Here is a 16,315-nt window from a genome sequence, read left to right on the forward strand (position 1 = left end):
CTCAGAGAGAAAAAAAAAAAAAGCGATTACTTTAAAAATATGACTGTTCATTGACAGTGCACCTGGTCATCTAAGAGCTCTGATGGAGACAGACAATGAGATTAATGTTGTTTTCACGCCTGCTAACACAACGTCCATTCTGCAGCCCATGGATTGTGGAGTAATTTTGGTGTTTAAGTTTTATGATTTAAGAAATACATTTCATATGGCTACAGCTCACATAGATAGTGATTCCTCTGATGAATCTAGGAAAAATAAATTGAAAACTTTCTGGAAAGGAATTACCATTCTGGATGCCACTAAGAACATTAGTGATTCATGGGAAGAGGTCAAAATATCCATTCACAGGAGTCTGAAAGAAGCTGATTCCAAGCCTCATAAATGACTTTGAGGGATTCAAAACCTCAGTGAAGGAAATAACTGCAGATGTGGGGGAAAGAGCAGGAGAACTAAAATTAGAAGTGGAGCCTGAAGATGTAACTGAATTGCTGCAATCTCATGACCACACTTGAATGGGTAGGGAGCTGCTTCTTAAGGACAAGCAAAGAAAGTGGTTTCTTGAAATGAAATCTACTCCTGGTGAAGATGCTGTGAAGACTGTTGAAATGACAACACAGGATTTCTACTGGTATATCAACTCAGCTGGTAAAGCAGCAGCAAGGTGAGAGGATTGACTTCAATTCTGAAAGAAGTTCTACAGTGGGGAAAATGCTAACACACAGCATCGCTCGTTGCAGAGAAACCACTTGTGAAAAGAAGAGTCAATCAATGAAGCAGACTTCATTGTTGTCTTAATTTAAGAACTGCCACGGCCACCCCAGCCTTTGCAATCACCACCCTGATCAGTCAGCAGCCATCAACATGGAGGCAAGACCCTCTATCAGCAAAAAGATTACGACTTGCTGAAGGCTCAGATGATGGTTAGCATTTTTTTAGCAATAAAGTATTCTTTAATTAAGGTAGGTACATTGTCATTTTAAACATATGCTATTGCACACTTAATAGACTACAGTCTAGTGTAAACATAACTTGAAATGCACTGGGAAACCAAAAAACTGGTATGACTTTCTTTACTGCAGTGGTCTGGAACCGAACCTGCAATATTCCTGAGGTACACCTGTATTAATAAAAGTTCCCTGCCTGTTTTGCGGGCTAGACTAAAATCTTAGCCCTCCCTTTTAGTGTAAATGCCCTTGGAGAAAGATCTCCTAAGTCCTAAATCACCATGGACTCTATGGCACTCTCTCTGTGGATCAGTCATGGCATTTCTTATGTGTCAGGTGGGCTTTCCTCCTCCTCCTCTTTTCTACCTCCTCTACTTGTATGATCAGGAAGAATCAGTTTAATATTAGCCCAGATAAAACATGATAAACACATCTTCTGGAGGAAAAACTCACACACTACATGCACGTTTATGCTCCCACCATGGCTGGGCCCTCAACACTGCTGAGCTCTCCCTCCGTTTTTCCTGGAACCCCCAGCTCACCGAGGACTCAGGGGCTACCTGCCCCAAAGCTTCTCCGCTACGCTCAAACTCCCACCTCAAAGCTACATACTCTCATTTGCAAATAATCCTCACCCCTCACTGCCTAGAGAAAATTAATGGCAACTGGACAGGAGTTCCCTCCCTGGGCATCCATCCTCTCTAACTCCAGATTTTAAAGGAAGGGCTTCGCCATCGGCAGACCACCTCAGAGACTCATCATATGATCTCCAGTTAATCCTCATGACCAGTAAGGGAGATACCATCACACCCAGCTGACTAATGGATGAGCAAACTGAGGGTTAAAGGGATTAAAGGATGTGTCCACAGTCCCGTGACCACTAAATGACAAAACAGATAGAATCTGGGCCTCTTGACGCTCACTTCACATTGCACTGCACCACATCTGTTTCAGGACAACCTCAACCAACGTTCTCAATTCTCCTGCACACGTCCCATGGTCTAACCTAATCTACCCAAGCGCTTTATAAGTAAACTTGCCTTTGCCTCTTTAAAAAAACAAGTACTATCTTTTTCTGATTATAAAATACATACTCATTATAGGAAACTCTGGAAAACATAAAAAGATGAAAGAGTAAGATTAAAAGTCATCCATAATAAATAATATGAATGAACAACCTACAACTATACACAATATGGATGAATCACACAATACTGAGCGTGAAAAATCCAACACTAAAGAGTATGTGTTGTACGATCCATTTATATAAGGAACAGAAAGCAGTCAGAACTACCATTAGAAGTCAGGAGCACAACAGGGCTTGTGGAAATGAGGATAATATCCTATTTCTCAATCTGGGCACTTGTTGCATGGGTATGCTCAGTGTATGAAAATTCAATGAAGTATAATTTATGATGTGTAAATGTGTATATATGTACACGCAATTGTACACGTATATACACACACACACATACATATAATATACTTGAAGTCAGACGAAATGTTTATATTTTGGAGTGTTTTCTTCCTGGTGCTTTTTTTTCCTTTTGGTATTCTTGTTTAAAAACTATTTTTTAAATTATGATCACACTGTATATATGTTTATATTCCGTCATTTCATCTAACAAAAAGCATATGCATTTACCCAAATTACTATAAATGCTTCATAAATACTTTTAATGGCTGTATAACAGACTACCTGGTGCCTGTACCAGTGCCCTGCTATCAACCATTTAGATGTTTCCAATGTTTATTATTACAAATACTGCGGTAGTGAAGACCTTTACCCTTTAAGTCATTTAGCCACACTCTCCTCCTACTCTGCTTTATATATTGATAATATTTGTCTCGCAACATACTCCGCCATATGTAATCACTTATGTACTTATCATACCCTCATTGCTCATAATAAGATTCCCCAAACCACAGACCCACATCACCCTTCCTCGTACCCTCTACAGACCCTTACTTCTGAACACAGTAGGTACTTATTATTTGTTGAAGTGTTTTCAAAAGCCAAGCAAAACCTTCATTCTTACCAACCTAGATCTCAGTACCACCTCAATCACCCATGTAAAATGAATCTTTCAATCAGCTATATTCCAGCTCTTCATTTAGTCTGCACAGCTAAAAATGCTTAGAGGCAGTTTAGCACGGTTCCCCTTGAGGGTATAAACACTAGCCACTGTACTGAATTCATCCAACAACTAACAGTGCCAAGTCCCAAGGATCTAATGAGAATCAGACAAGTTCCTCTCATCAAAGAGCTTACAGTTGGTGGATCATTGAATAGGGATCTTGCTTTCAGGAGACACACAGTCTAGCAGGAAAGGTGACGTGAAACAAATCCCAACTCTTCCACTCCTAAGCTTTCAAATCACAAGTATACAGATGGGAACAAATACCGGCCCCAGAGCCAAACTCTGAAAACTTGGCCTGGGTGGGTGCCTTCATGTTCGTTAGTCTATGAACGAAAGTGTTTGCTGTACTTCAAACACGTTTTAAATAATTTTACAAACATTATTAACCCCATCATATCTGATAATGCAAAAGTACAGTACATGTTTAAAGTGCTAATAAAAAAAGAGACACAATTACGACAGACACAAAAGGAGAGCTAATAAAAATAGTTGAGAATGGTGAAAAATATTTTTCTTTTTTCCTTTTGCATATGGAAGGAATACTGGGAAGAAGCCTGAAGAGCAAAGGATGAATGAGGCGAGGGTGAAAAAAGCTAACCTATACCTATTATAACCTAGCAATAACAATTAGCCAAACAGAAGAGAGATCTTCAGAAGATTTTCCATCCTGAATACAACAGGATGATCAGAACCAAAGGTGGAAACTTGGTCCAAAGTTAGTTCAGGAGGCCAGGAAACTGTTCCAGAACAGAAAGGCTGAGCACGGCCAGGACTGAGCCCACTGAAGGCTCCTACAAATCAAGAGGTGACAAGTGAACTTGGACACCAAGGACTACTAAAGAGGTCCCCAGGGCTCCAAAGAGACCATGAAGGAGCTACCTGTCTCAAGAGATTTTTTATGTAGACAAAGCTGCTCCACTTTAGAAAGAGATGCCACGCAAAACATCCAGCAGCAAAGGCATGACTGGTTGCAAAGCTTCAAAGAACAAACTTAGACTCCTTGAACTGGATCAGGGAACTGCAAGCTTGGAGTCTTCTTAGTTACTTTGAACCTGTGAACAAATGAGCTTAAGAAGAGCCTCTCGGAAGCTCAGCTGTTTGAAGTAGAGAGCATTTGAAATTACAATGCAAAGGAAGAGAAATATACATGCATATGGTGGAGAAGGAAAGCAAGATGGACTCCTATGGGAGTGGGTACCTCATTCAGGAACAGAGGTTAGCCAGGCTGGGTTTTAGAGCTATAGGGTATTTTGGTACATAAGGGAGAGGTTGAACCATTTTTTTCATGTGATCAAATAGCATGTTTAGATGTTTCAGCATCAGTGTATTAATTTAGTTCCGCTAGAGCCTGGCACATGAGGATGGGTAGGGAGGGAGAGCTGGAGGGCAGCCAAGCAGGGAGGGAGGGCAGCCACAGGGCAGGGGACCAGAGCCAAATTTCCTGTGGGTGGCAACAGAGTCAGAACTCAACCTTGTAGGCAGAGATGGAGTTGAGTTCTTCGCAAGTCAGTGAGATCTGTGTGTCCGAAAGCTCATCTGGCGACATGGAGAAGATGGGTCTCAGGTGGGGAGACCAGTGAAGCGGCAACAGTCTAAATGAGAGATGCTAAATTAGGGTAGTGAATGATGGAGAAATGGAAAAGATTTCCTGAGCTATCCAGAAGGTACAATCACAACCAGATGAATTAGTCAAGGTGAGGTGGCACGGGAAAGTCAAGATTAGGAATAAAGTGGAGGATGATGCCAAAAACCCAGATAGGAAATCAAGGAAGAAGTCGGGAGGCGTGCTGATCCAAAGGGATTGCTGTGTGGTTCAGTGGGGAGGGGTCTGGAAGTCAGAGTACAGAGCATATAAACAAAAAACATCTTGGAAAATATTCCAGGTAGCTTATAGGCCCTCTGCTGCCCACATAGGACAATAGGTTAAGAAATCCTGGACCTGGGGGGCAGGGAGGGAAGGTCTCAAGCAGCATTTCTCAACCAGTATGCTACTGGCAAAGTACAAGGGACAAGGCTTCACCACGAAGGATGCTGAGCACCCCCGTCTCAGCCCTTGCCCACTGACCACCAGACATACCCACAACCTAGACTCTATGACAACCAATCTATTTCCAAATGGTACCCGTGTTTGAGAGCCAAACCCAAAAGGGAGAGGAGGCAGCAAAGAAGGCTTAGTCTGAAAGAGCGGAGATGGAAGGAAAAGCAGATCTCACCCTCCAGCCAATAGGTCATCCCCATTTCCAAACACACCACTACGCAACGATTCTCCCACCTCCACCACTAGCACTTTATCTACTCCATCCCTTGCCTGAATTATTGCAATCATATCCTAACTGGTCTTCCTGCTTCAATTCTTTTTTTTTCTTCTCTTTTTATTAAGTCACCATACCATATATGACATCCCCAGGACTTATAATGTAAGTTTGTACCTTATGACCCCCTTCTCCCATTTTACCCCCCCACCTCTCCATCCCCACCCCTCATTTGTGAAATTTTTAAAGACTGCACATATAAGTGAGATTATACAGTATTTGTCTTACTCTAACTTATCTCACTTAGCATAATGTCCTCAGGTCCATCCATGTTTGTGGCAAATGATGGGATTCCTTCTTTTTCCTGGCAGAGTAATATTCCACTGTATACACACACACACACACACACACACACACTACATTTTCTTCATCCATTCATCCACTGATGAGCACTTAGGCTGTTTCCATGTTTTGGCTTCCTACTTCTTAATTTCCCTTGACAAGCCCTTTCCGCATGACAGCAATGTGAACCTTTTCAATTTTACTAATTTTATTTAATAAGCACTTTTATAATACTTAGGATCTGCCATGCTCCGTTCTGTACAAATATTAACTCATTGAAACCTCACAACACTGGGAGATAGGTATCATTCCTACTCCCATTTTACCGATGAGGCCCAGAGAAGTTACTGGACTACTGCAGGGTCACAGAGCCAGTAAGTGTAGAGCTGAGATCTTAACCCAGACAGCCAGCCCCAGAAGTCATACTCTTGCCGACTACTCCACGTTATTCTCCAATTCATTCATTCCTCTGTTCAAGACCCTTAACAGTCTTCTCACTCAAGAGTAAAAACCAAGATCCTTGTAACAGCCAATAAGGCCCTAGTGTAGGGGTCCCCATTACCTCTTTTACTTCATCTCCTGCAACTGGTCTGGCTGCTCTGACGTGCACACACCCGTATGCACCTGCTCCAGGGCCTCTGCACTCACTGTCCCCTGGACCTCGAGTGTCTTCCTCCAGATGGCTACAGAGTTGGCTCCTTTGCTTCATTACCATCTCTACTCAAATGTGCTCTCCTCAGTGAGGACTTCCTGCCCATCCAATACCAAATCACACCTCCACTCCCACCCCCAGCATTCTCAATTCCTCCACCTTGCTATATATTTTTCCTCCAAAACATTTATCATTATATAAAGAATGTAAAATTACTCATTCATTTATTATCTAACTCCCCCTAATAGAGTATGCTTTCCATGAGTACAGGAGTTCTATGTGTTTTGTGCTGTTACAGCCCCATGCATGGAAGGGCATGCAGTTCATTTCGAATGAATGAATGAATGAACAAAGAAAGAGTGGTGACAAGGAAGCCAAGGAGAAATTTCAAAACAGAGGGAGGCACTTCCCTGGTGGCGCAAGGTTAAGAATCTGCCTGCCAATGCAGAAGACATGGGTTCGATCCCTGGTCCGGAAAGATCCCACATGCTGCAGAGCAACTAAGCCCATGCACCACAACTACTGAGCTTGAGTCCTACAGCCTGCGAGCCACAACTAATAGAGCCCTTATGCCTTAGAGCCCGCACGCTGCAACTACTGAGCCCTCACGCTGCAACTACTGAAGCCTGCAGGCTCTAGGGCCCACGTGCTACAACTACTGAGTCCACGTGCTGCAACTACTGAAGCCCATGCGCCTAGAGCCTGTGCTCTACAACAAGAAAAGCCACTGCAATAAGAAGCCCGTGCACCGCAACGAACAGTAGCCCCCACTCGGTGCAACTAGAGAAAGTCTGCGCTCAGCAACAAAGACCTTACGCAGCCAAAAAAAAAAAAAGACAGAGGGAGATCGCTCAACAGCATGAACACGCTACAAAAAGCTTTGGTTATACTGGGGTGAAAATCTTCCATTGATTCTGGCAATTAAGATATTGGTACCTGTGGCAAGACATGTTTCTAAGAAATGGTACCTTTGGAGAGCGAGTTGGCCGGCGATGTGGCAGAAGTATTAAGCATAGATGGCTCCTGTAAGAAGGTGGCTGAGAGAGGAGACAGCTAGAAGGAGCAGCAATGTCAAGAGAGACCTCAGCATGTTCTTTCCACGCTGAGGGTCAGGAGCCAAGGGGAAGTGAGATTGAAATTCAATGAGAGGAAGCATTACCAATGGAGAAAGGCCTTGGAGATAGACACCTCCAGACTGTGGTGAGTGGGGAGGGTCTTCCATGTCAACTAGCAAACGTTCTAATCCCACCCTTGGATGATCTACACTGACAGTGCTTTCTCTAACTCAGGTGCTCCCAGACCATCGGTCTGGACAGACAAAGAGCCCTGAGGCCTGTTCAGACTCCCAGTTCAGACAGAGCTCACTGGAGCTGTGTGAGGGAAAGGTGCTAACTCCTCACTGAGACACTTCATATACATTCATTTCCATACAGAGACACACACAGACACCTCTTTTATTCCAAACTAGCCCTGAGTGACAAATCAGTAGCCCCATTTAAAGATCAGGAAACATGAGGCTGGGCCAGTATCATAGCTTCCCTAAGGCTACCCAGGTCTAGCCAGGCTTTTAACTGAAGTGCACTCTTTCAAATATGCACCGTATGTCCATACTCAGTAGACTATAACAGGAGAAGAGACAGGTAATCAAGACTAGACAAATTACAATGGAGGGCATGAACTAGGTTCAGAGATTATAGACCTATTCAAATATTTTAAGCAAAAATAAAAGTAAGAGCTTACTGGGGAATTCCCTGGCAGTCCAGCAGTTAGGACTTGCGCTCTGCTCTCACTGCTGAGGGCCTGCCCGGGTTCAATCCCTGGTTGGGGAATTAAAATCCCACTTTGATTCTGTGAGCCTTATACTTGCTTTCTATTACTTGTGCACTTGCCTCACCTCTTTGACCATTTTTTTTTTTGGCCGTGCTGCGGGGCATGTGGGATCTTAGTTCTCCGATAAGGGATCAACCCGCGCCCCCTGCATTGGAAGTGCGGAGTCTTAACCAGTGGACCACCAGGGAAGTCCATTTGACCATGTTTTAATCACCTTTGTATCTCCTTAGCTGCTCAGTAAATATCTGAATCAAAAAAAAAGTAAGAACTTACTTTTCTGTCCAGCATCTATCCATTAGGAGAACCCTAATTTTTTCAATGTATATACTTATATCTGGAATAACTTAAAGTGATCTTCCAATAATAAAATTACTATAATTAAAGATAAGCATGACTTAGCACTCAGAAGTCTATGAGAGTTAACAAGAGTGACAAAATATATCACCCACGTGAATAAAACCTGGTGGAAAATTATCACAATTCTCCTTTTGTTACAACCTGTATTTATATCGGATTTCTTATCAAAATAAAGAATAAAACACACACTGCTGGGCTTCCCTGGTGGCGCAGTGGTTGAGAGTCCACCTGCCGATACAGGGGACACGGGTTTGTGCCCTGGTGCAGGAAGATCCCACATGCCGCGGAGCGGCTGGGCCCGTGAGCCATGGCCGCTGAACCTGCGCGTCCGGAGCCTGTGCTCCGCAACGGGAGAGGCCACAACAGTGAGAGGCCCGCGTACCGCAAAAATAAAAGAAATTAAAAAAATACACTGCTGAATAAGAAAATATCTTTCTCAATGCCTAAAACCTGGACAGCACTGGAGTTAACTGTAATGAGATTTGTGATACATCTGAATGTGACAAAAAAAAATGGCCCAAAATAAGTCTTCTAAATCCTATAGCAAGGCTGTGAAATAAATAGGCAATAAATATTATTGGTGCTAAAAAGCTCCAGGAAACTTGTTCAAGGTCACCCAAAGTAGCCTGTAAGCATGTATACCTGAGGGAAAGAATAACAAGGGCTCCCAACCAGAACTTTCTTCTTGGGCATATGGTGGCTACTCCTGCTGCAAATGTCCTGGGGGCACAAAGACCTCCCACAAAGGCAGATCACATGGTGTGCCCCTCTCCAGCCCCACTCCCAGTATTTTTATACAAGGAAAATCAGATCTAAATAAGTACCAAGGTGAGGTAAAGGGTCTGGCTAGACAGGACATCTCTACTTGTCATGCCTTCCCGACTAGAAAATAAAAGGTGGGGAAATGAGGAAACAACAGGGACAACTTCCTTGAGTGAAGCAACTGTATGAAAAGCTTAAGATTCCTCTTCATGATGTTGACCAGGTGAACTACTCACTCTTCTTTTGTGAGAGCACCTAGCCCAGAACTTGGCACATAACAGGGGGTTAAAAATGCTTTAATCCTCCCTGCTCTGCTCTCCCAACCCAAGGGCATCTGGCTTCTGGCTGGCAAAATCTCAGGGTCCAAACCACAAAGACGTGTAACATTTTGGGGAAACCTAGAGGTTGAGTGCAAAGAAATAAATCCTACAATCAACTCCCAAGTTCCCTGTACACTTAGTGACCCACCAGATACCAAACTAGAAAATAATTGGAATTACTTCACTCTAGGGTGTGAGGGAAAGTTCTAAGAGGAAACTAAAGCCCTAAAAAACTAAAGTCAAAAGAAAATGTGGGTGATTATGTAAGAAGTAGAGGCCAGAAACATTAATCAAGACACAAGTACTTAAGAGTTATAGTACATCAAGCTAATATTTTGTAAAGAGCAACCACATGACAAAAACACTCCAAGCTTTAAGCCTTCCTTGGCCTTGGAAAGTCATGAGACTTTTTTGGCTAAAGCAAGGAACTGCTTTAGTGAGAGGGAAAAAAGAACTTCCAGACCTCTAGGTGGCTCCCATTTTTAAGCAACTACCTCTCTACCTTAACTAAATGGCCAAGTGACACTAGTTATTTATTCAAGTCACAGCAATAGCTGGACAGTACTAAGCATCCTTAGAACTATAACTCTCCTTTTTCTACTCCAGTTTCCCTTTCTTCCTTTGAATTCGAGCACTGGTGCAATCCACAGCTGCTGACTAACATGTTATCATATGACATGTGCAAAATAATGTGACATGGTAAGTTTTTTTTTTACTTTCAGTAATCCTGTGCTGATGAAAAAACCATAATTCCTTTAATGATGTACTTAGAAAAAGGATTATCTACAACAGAAAATCACAAGGGTAACACCAATTAAAAGGTGTCTCAATTTATTTATGAATTTTCCACAGAGCTCCCATGTATTCATTTTACCTGATATCTGCAAAGGATATTTCATGTTATACATAAAAACAAAAAAGAAAGAATGTAGGAGACAGCCAGCCTGGCTTTTGTGTTAGAAGCAGATTTAACAGTGATAAAGAAGGCAATCAATATACAAATCACAAGTTGTATTACTATCTTATTCATTACAACAATAACTATTTATTGAGCATTTACTATATACACACCAGGCACTGGGTATAGACTGGTGAATAAACCAGGCATTATTTCTGCCCTCAGGGGCAAGAGAGAAACATTAAACAAATAACACATAATTATAAACTGTGGTAAATATTAAGAAGGAAAAGATAACTGCTATGAGGGAGACAATCAAGGGGTTCTAAGTCGCATGATGACACAGGTGGCCTTCTCAGGGAAGACTTTTCTAGAGGATATCTGAACAAGCACCCAAGGATGAGAAATTACTCAAGGAGGTGGTCCTGAAATAGACCACCAGCAGGAGCCCTGAGGTGAGTCTGCTAGAGAGCTGAATCACGTGGCTGGCCAGAGATGAAAATGGGGGACGGGACCAAATGACACAGGACCTTGTAGGAATGTTGAAGATTTTATATTTTACTCCAAGAATAAGAACTCTGAAGACTTTAAAGAGCAAGTGACTTCTTTTTTCTCTTTCTGGCTGCTGGTGGAAGAGGGACTGGAAGGAAGGGCAGAGTGTGAGCCGGAGGCCTCTGCAGTGGGAAAGAGGACGGTGGTGGCTTGAACCAGGATGGGAGCATAGTGGAGACGGAAAATCAGGTTTGAAAGAAAATCAGGTCTGAAAGAGATTATGCCCGAAAAGTAGACAGGACTTTGTGACAAACTGGTTGGCTGGGGGGTGACAGAACAGAACACAGAGTGGAAGATAACTCCAGCCTTCTGGCCTGAGCCACTCATTAGATAGATGAGATGAAAAACTGAGGAGGAACAGTCTGAAAGGTTGAGCAATCATGAGCTCAGTTTTCAAGAAGTCACAGATGCTGCCATTTATTTACTGGCTAAGATGGGCCAGGCACCACGTTAGGTGTTCTACTTGTCACAGCATCGCTCTTAGTAATAATACCCCATTTTGCAGAACGCTTTGAAGTTTGAAATCCATTTAGGGTTGGAGCATGCTAGCAGGAGAGAAAACAGGTGATACATTATTTTAAAAATCCAATCCTCAGTTATGATGCACAATATTTTCCTATCCCACTCCCATCTCCACTCCACTGCTACCCGCAAAGAGTTCTGCTATGTTTTGAACACTAGCAAGATATCTAGGACCCTAATGATTTACAATAAATGAGCAAACCCATTATGCCAGGAATCAGCCATAATGGAAAGAGTAACAATATTCAACATTGAACAACATTTTTACTCTCATTACCTACATCAACGTAAGACAGATCAATTAATGAGTAAGAAACTCTGAAACACTCATCATTTCTCAAAATGACCAAGTCATTCAAGTCAAAAATTAATGCAAGCCACACAGTACAGAGGCTACAAAAGCCAAGCATTGAGATTCACATTAAAAAATCGAAACCTTAATAAAAATAAAATACTAGGCAAAAAGAAATGATACCACAACCTCACAGAATTTAAATTCTGCAATTCCTAAATATCTCAACCGAATGACAAATTCAGGAAACATGCACACTAAAAACAATCTAAACATTCTCACTTCTTTTAAACTGCTTTTCTCTGCAGCATGCTGCCACTTCAGCAAACTGAAATGCCTTTCCTCCCTGCACAGTCCCATGACTTCCTCCCTCTCTGAGCTCTCTGATGTCCCCCTCAGCTACTGAAGCCCCCAAATTAGGTCTTATCAATGAACCTAGAAAGAATTCAATGCATTACTGCCAACTGTGTATCGAGAGTACCGTCTTGAGACTCTTAAAAGGAGAGAAAATGAGGAAGGGGAGGATTTTTGAAAGGTTTTACCATCTACATTACAAATTGTATTTTTGTTGGGTCTGATCCTTCAAAAGTCCAATCATCAAATTATGTTCAGTCTTCTTTAAGTGGGGTATGGTCACATATAATATTTATGGTTTGGGATAGTTCCCCATGGGGATAAATAGAATTAAAAGTACAATTGATATGCCAGCTAAAAGATAAAATCTCACACAAACCATCCTCCAAAACAATACTGCTCTGTCCTGCCTCCTGATTCCTGTGTCCATGCAGTACCTCTCCCTGCAGAGGGCTAGCTGGCATTCACTACTGCCTCACCCAGGCAAAGGACGGGATGCTGAAAATCCATTAAGAAAGCTTCCCATTTTTCTGTTCCTTCACAACATGATTGCCAACTCCTGGCAACCCAGAGGTGAAAGACTTAAGAAAAAAGAAAATTAAAAAATAAAAGACTGGGACTTCTCTGGTGGCGCAGTGGTTATGAATACGCCTGCCAATGCAGGGGACTCGGGTTCGAGCCTTGGTGGGGGAAGATCCCACATACCTCAGAGAAACTAAGCCCCAGAGCTACAACTACTGAGCCTGCGCTCTTGAGCCTGCGAGCCACAACTACTGAGCCCACGTGCCACGACTACTGAAGCCTGCGCGCCTATAGCTCAACAAGAGGAGCCACCGCAATGAGAAGCACACGCACAGCAACGAAGAGTAGCCCCCCACTCACCGCAACTAGAGAAAGCCCGCAGGCAGCAACGAAGACCCAACACAGCCAAAAATAAATAAATAAATAAAAGATTACCTGGGGCCTTCTACCAGAATGGGTGGTTAATCCCACCGACAGAAAATCAGAAATCTATCCATATTTAAAGGTGCTTCCTAAAGACAAAACAGATCTAACGAAGAATTCCTGAGGCATATTACACTGGAAAATCCATAAATGTTCGTCCCTCTGTGTCATCAGGCTGGAGGAATTTTTTTAACGCAATGCTTTGATGTATTGACAAGGTTAACCTGACGGGTTTAAGTCAGCTATGAAACGTGCCCTGCATCTATTTCCCGTCTAATGCCTAAAGATCAGGGGCAATACTGACCCGCAATTATAGCCAACGCCTGCACTGCTCAAGATGCCGTTTGATGCTGAGAAAGTAGTGGTTCAGCAACCAGGCGGCTCTAGGATGCTAAAATAACAACGCAACACTCGATTACGAGCCCAGGTACCTGGCGTGAAAGATCCTGTGCTACACGAGAACCCCACATTCAAAGCTCACGTCCCTTTGGCTTCAATCTTATTAAGCTCTCCGCGACGTACCCTCTCAAAGTTTCTAGTTTGCAAAACGGAATTACTCTGAAAGTCCCCTCTTCTGGTCTCCCCTCCCCAGACGGGTTGGCGGCAAGGGGAAATAGGCACCGAGGATGGTTAATCGTTCAAACAACATTTAAAAACCTGTAAACCAATCATCTTTTCAGAGGAAAAAAATAAGCGTTCACCAAGCAGTCGCTCGGCAAGCGAGCATCCGATTTCCATTTGGAGCGAAATTAAAGAAGCCAGACATACATTTCCCTTTCCAACAAAAGTGGCCTCTAAACTCCCCAGCCAAGGACACTGGAAGGAAACAGAGGCTGGAAACAAGCTCGCACTCTCGGTCAAAGAGCGTGTGTGCGGCGAGGAGAACGCGCAAAGGGGAGACAGCGGGGAAAAGGTGAATTGGAGGAAGCTGGAGCCCGCGGCGGCGGCGACGGCGGCGGCGGGGCGGGGGCAGATCGGACGAAGAAATCCGAGGTGCAGAGAGAGGGGCGGGGAAGGGGGAGCCCGGAGACTCCAGGAGGAGGAGGGAGGGGTCCCGGACGCTGCCCAGAGATCTCGACCGCCTAGTAAAGTTAATACTTACTCAGTTTCGCAACTGCGCCGCCCCCGCAGGCCGCCCCGCGGGGCCGACCGGGACGCTGGGGACGCGTCGGCGCCCGGCGGCCGCCCAGCGCCGGTCCCCGGCCACGCAGCCCGGCGCGCCTCGCTCCCCGGCGCTCCTCCGGCAGCGCGCCCCGCACCGGCGGGAGGCCCCAGCTCCCCGGCGCGCCCTCTCCGCGCACCTCCCGGCCGGCGCTAGGTGAGCGCGGACGCCCCGGGCGGGGGTGCCTGTGTGTGCGAGCGCGCGGGCAGCTGCGGCACCGCCGGCGGGAGCCGCTCCCAGCGCTGCGCCGATGCCGCGGGCCAGCGGGCAGGCGAGGCTGGGCAAGGAGACGGGCGCCGGGCGGCGGGCGCGGTGCGGGACGCCGGGCGAGCGTAGGCAGTGGAGTCCGCGGCGTCCGCGGCCGGCTCGCTCCCGCGGCCGGTGCCTCTGGGCGGGGGGCCGGGCCGGGGGCCGGGCCGGGCGGCTGGCGGCTCCGCCCCTTCGCCGGGCCGCCGGCTGAGCGCGCGAGAGCGGCGGCGCGGGGGCGCCCCCCACGGCCGGGCACTCGGGTTACAGCCGCCGCTCCCCTGCTACCCCGCCCGCGCCTCGCCGGTTCGCCCGCGCCGGGAGACAGTGTAACGGAACTGGGACGCCAGCGCTGCATTGTGGGAGCTTTTAAAGCGGCGGAGAGCGTGGCGCAGCCGCTCGGGCTGTCGGTCCCCCGCCCCATACCCCCCGGCACGGCCCCCACGCCACCCGGCCGGTCGCACACCCCCAGCCAGCCGAGGCCCGTGGACCTGAAAGCCAAAAATGGTGAGATGACCGGTATCTCGCTGACTCTCACAGAGCAAAATCTTCCATAGCCCGGGGATGAGACTTGCAAAACTGCCCTCCACCGTCACCCCGGAAAGTAGGAGGCTTTTTCTGCGGACGCTTAAAAAAAAAAAAAAAAAAAAAAAAAAAAAAGCTCTTCCATCCCCTCAGGACTGGGTTTGAATTGCTTTTCATCTGGAGTGGCAATGATTCAGCGACCCCCTTCTCAGCAGCAGGCAGTGACAGAGACAGGAGACGAAAAACACAGCGAATGAATCAGACGTGAGTAACCCAGTTTAGAAAGAGCTGGGCTCAGATTCAGAAAACCGCTCCGCACTCCACCACATACACACACACACATGCACACGCATACGCACACGCGTCTACCTTTAAATATAGCAAATTGTCAATGAAGGAAAGCAGTGCTTTCATATGGAAACGCAGATGTGTGTGTTGTTTTCACCATTCCACCTCTTTTTTTACGGCATGCGATTACTCTAGCCACCAGACAGAATCCAGTCTTTGGGCCAGACTTGTGCTCACACAAGCCCACAACTCAGGAACAGCTATCAGTTTGGAGGGAAATGGGATAAGGATGAGGTGCAAGGAAGCATTCCAGTTATAAAATGTCCCTTTTGATTCTCCAGACACTCAGTTTTTGGGGTTTTTTTTCTTTGCTCTTTTGCTTTTTTAATCATCGAAATGGGAATATTACATTTGAAGCACAACTTGTTACCGCTCGTCTTACTCAGGGCTTGATTTGTTTTGTTTGGAGTTTGGGTTTGTAGGCTTTTTGTTTCTTCCTCTTTTTATTTTGACCTTTAGTTATTGCACAGCTCATTAGTTCCTCTACCTCAGAGGTGAACTGAGGAGAGGGATGGTAAGACTCCACTTTGGCTAATCTACATTTGGAGGATTTGGGGACAAGAAAAGTTCTCTATGATTCAAGTGTAAAGCCCGAGGGAACTTTTTTTAAGAGACTCTGTAGGGCATAGATCCTCTTCCCTGAGGAGTTTTCCAGCCTTAATGTTAACATTTCCTAAGCTCTCATTCCCTTGTCAACCTTTAATTCCACTGAGTAACACCAGTCACTGCCTAATTGCCAAATCTAATGGAAAAATTCAGTCCCCATCTTCTGGTGCCCTTTGTGGTATTTGCCAATGTTAAGCCCTCCTTCTTTTTTAGGACCTTCCTCCCTTTTTCTGCTGTGATAGTCATCCTTTTTTTATTATTATTA

The 16,315-nt window shown here is 45.1% G+C and overlaps 1 protein-coding gene across 3 annotated transcripts in view; it reads right to left on the reverse strand.

The window, feature by feature from the left end:
* The window catches only part of RASSF8 (Ras association domain family member 8), a 131,007-nt gene extending 116,338 nt beyond the window's left edge, over positions 1-14,669 (reverse strand). For all 3 annotated transcript variants that reach the window (XM_032646525.1, XM_032646523.1, XM_032646524.1), the window contains exon 1: positions 14,266-14,669. The gene's annotated coding sequence lies outside the window, so the exon portion shown is untranslated. The remainder of the gene's footprint in view (positions 1-14,265) is intronic.
* Between the last annotated feature and the right edge of the window lie 1,646 nt (positions 14,670-16,315).

The sequence above is a fragment of the Phocoena sinus genome, chromosome 10, assembly GCF_008692025.1.
Source record: "Phocoena sinus isolate mPhoSin1 chromosome 10, mPhoSin1.pri, whole genome shotgun sequence".
Classification (NCBI taxonomy): domain Eukaryota; kingdom Metazoa; phylum Chordata; class Mammalia; order Artiodactyla; family Phocoenidae; genus Phocoena; species Phocoena sinus.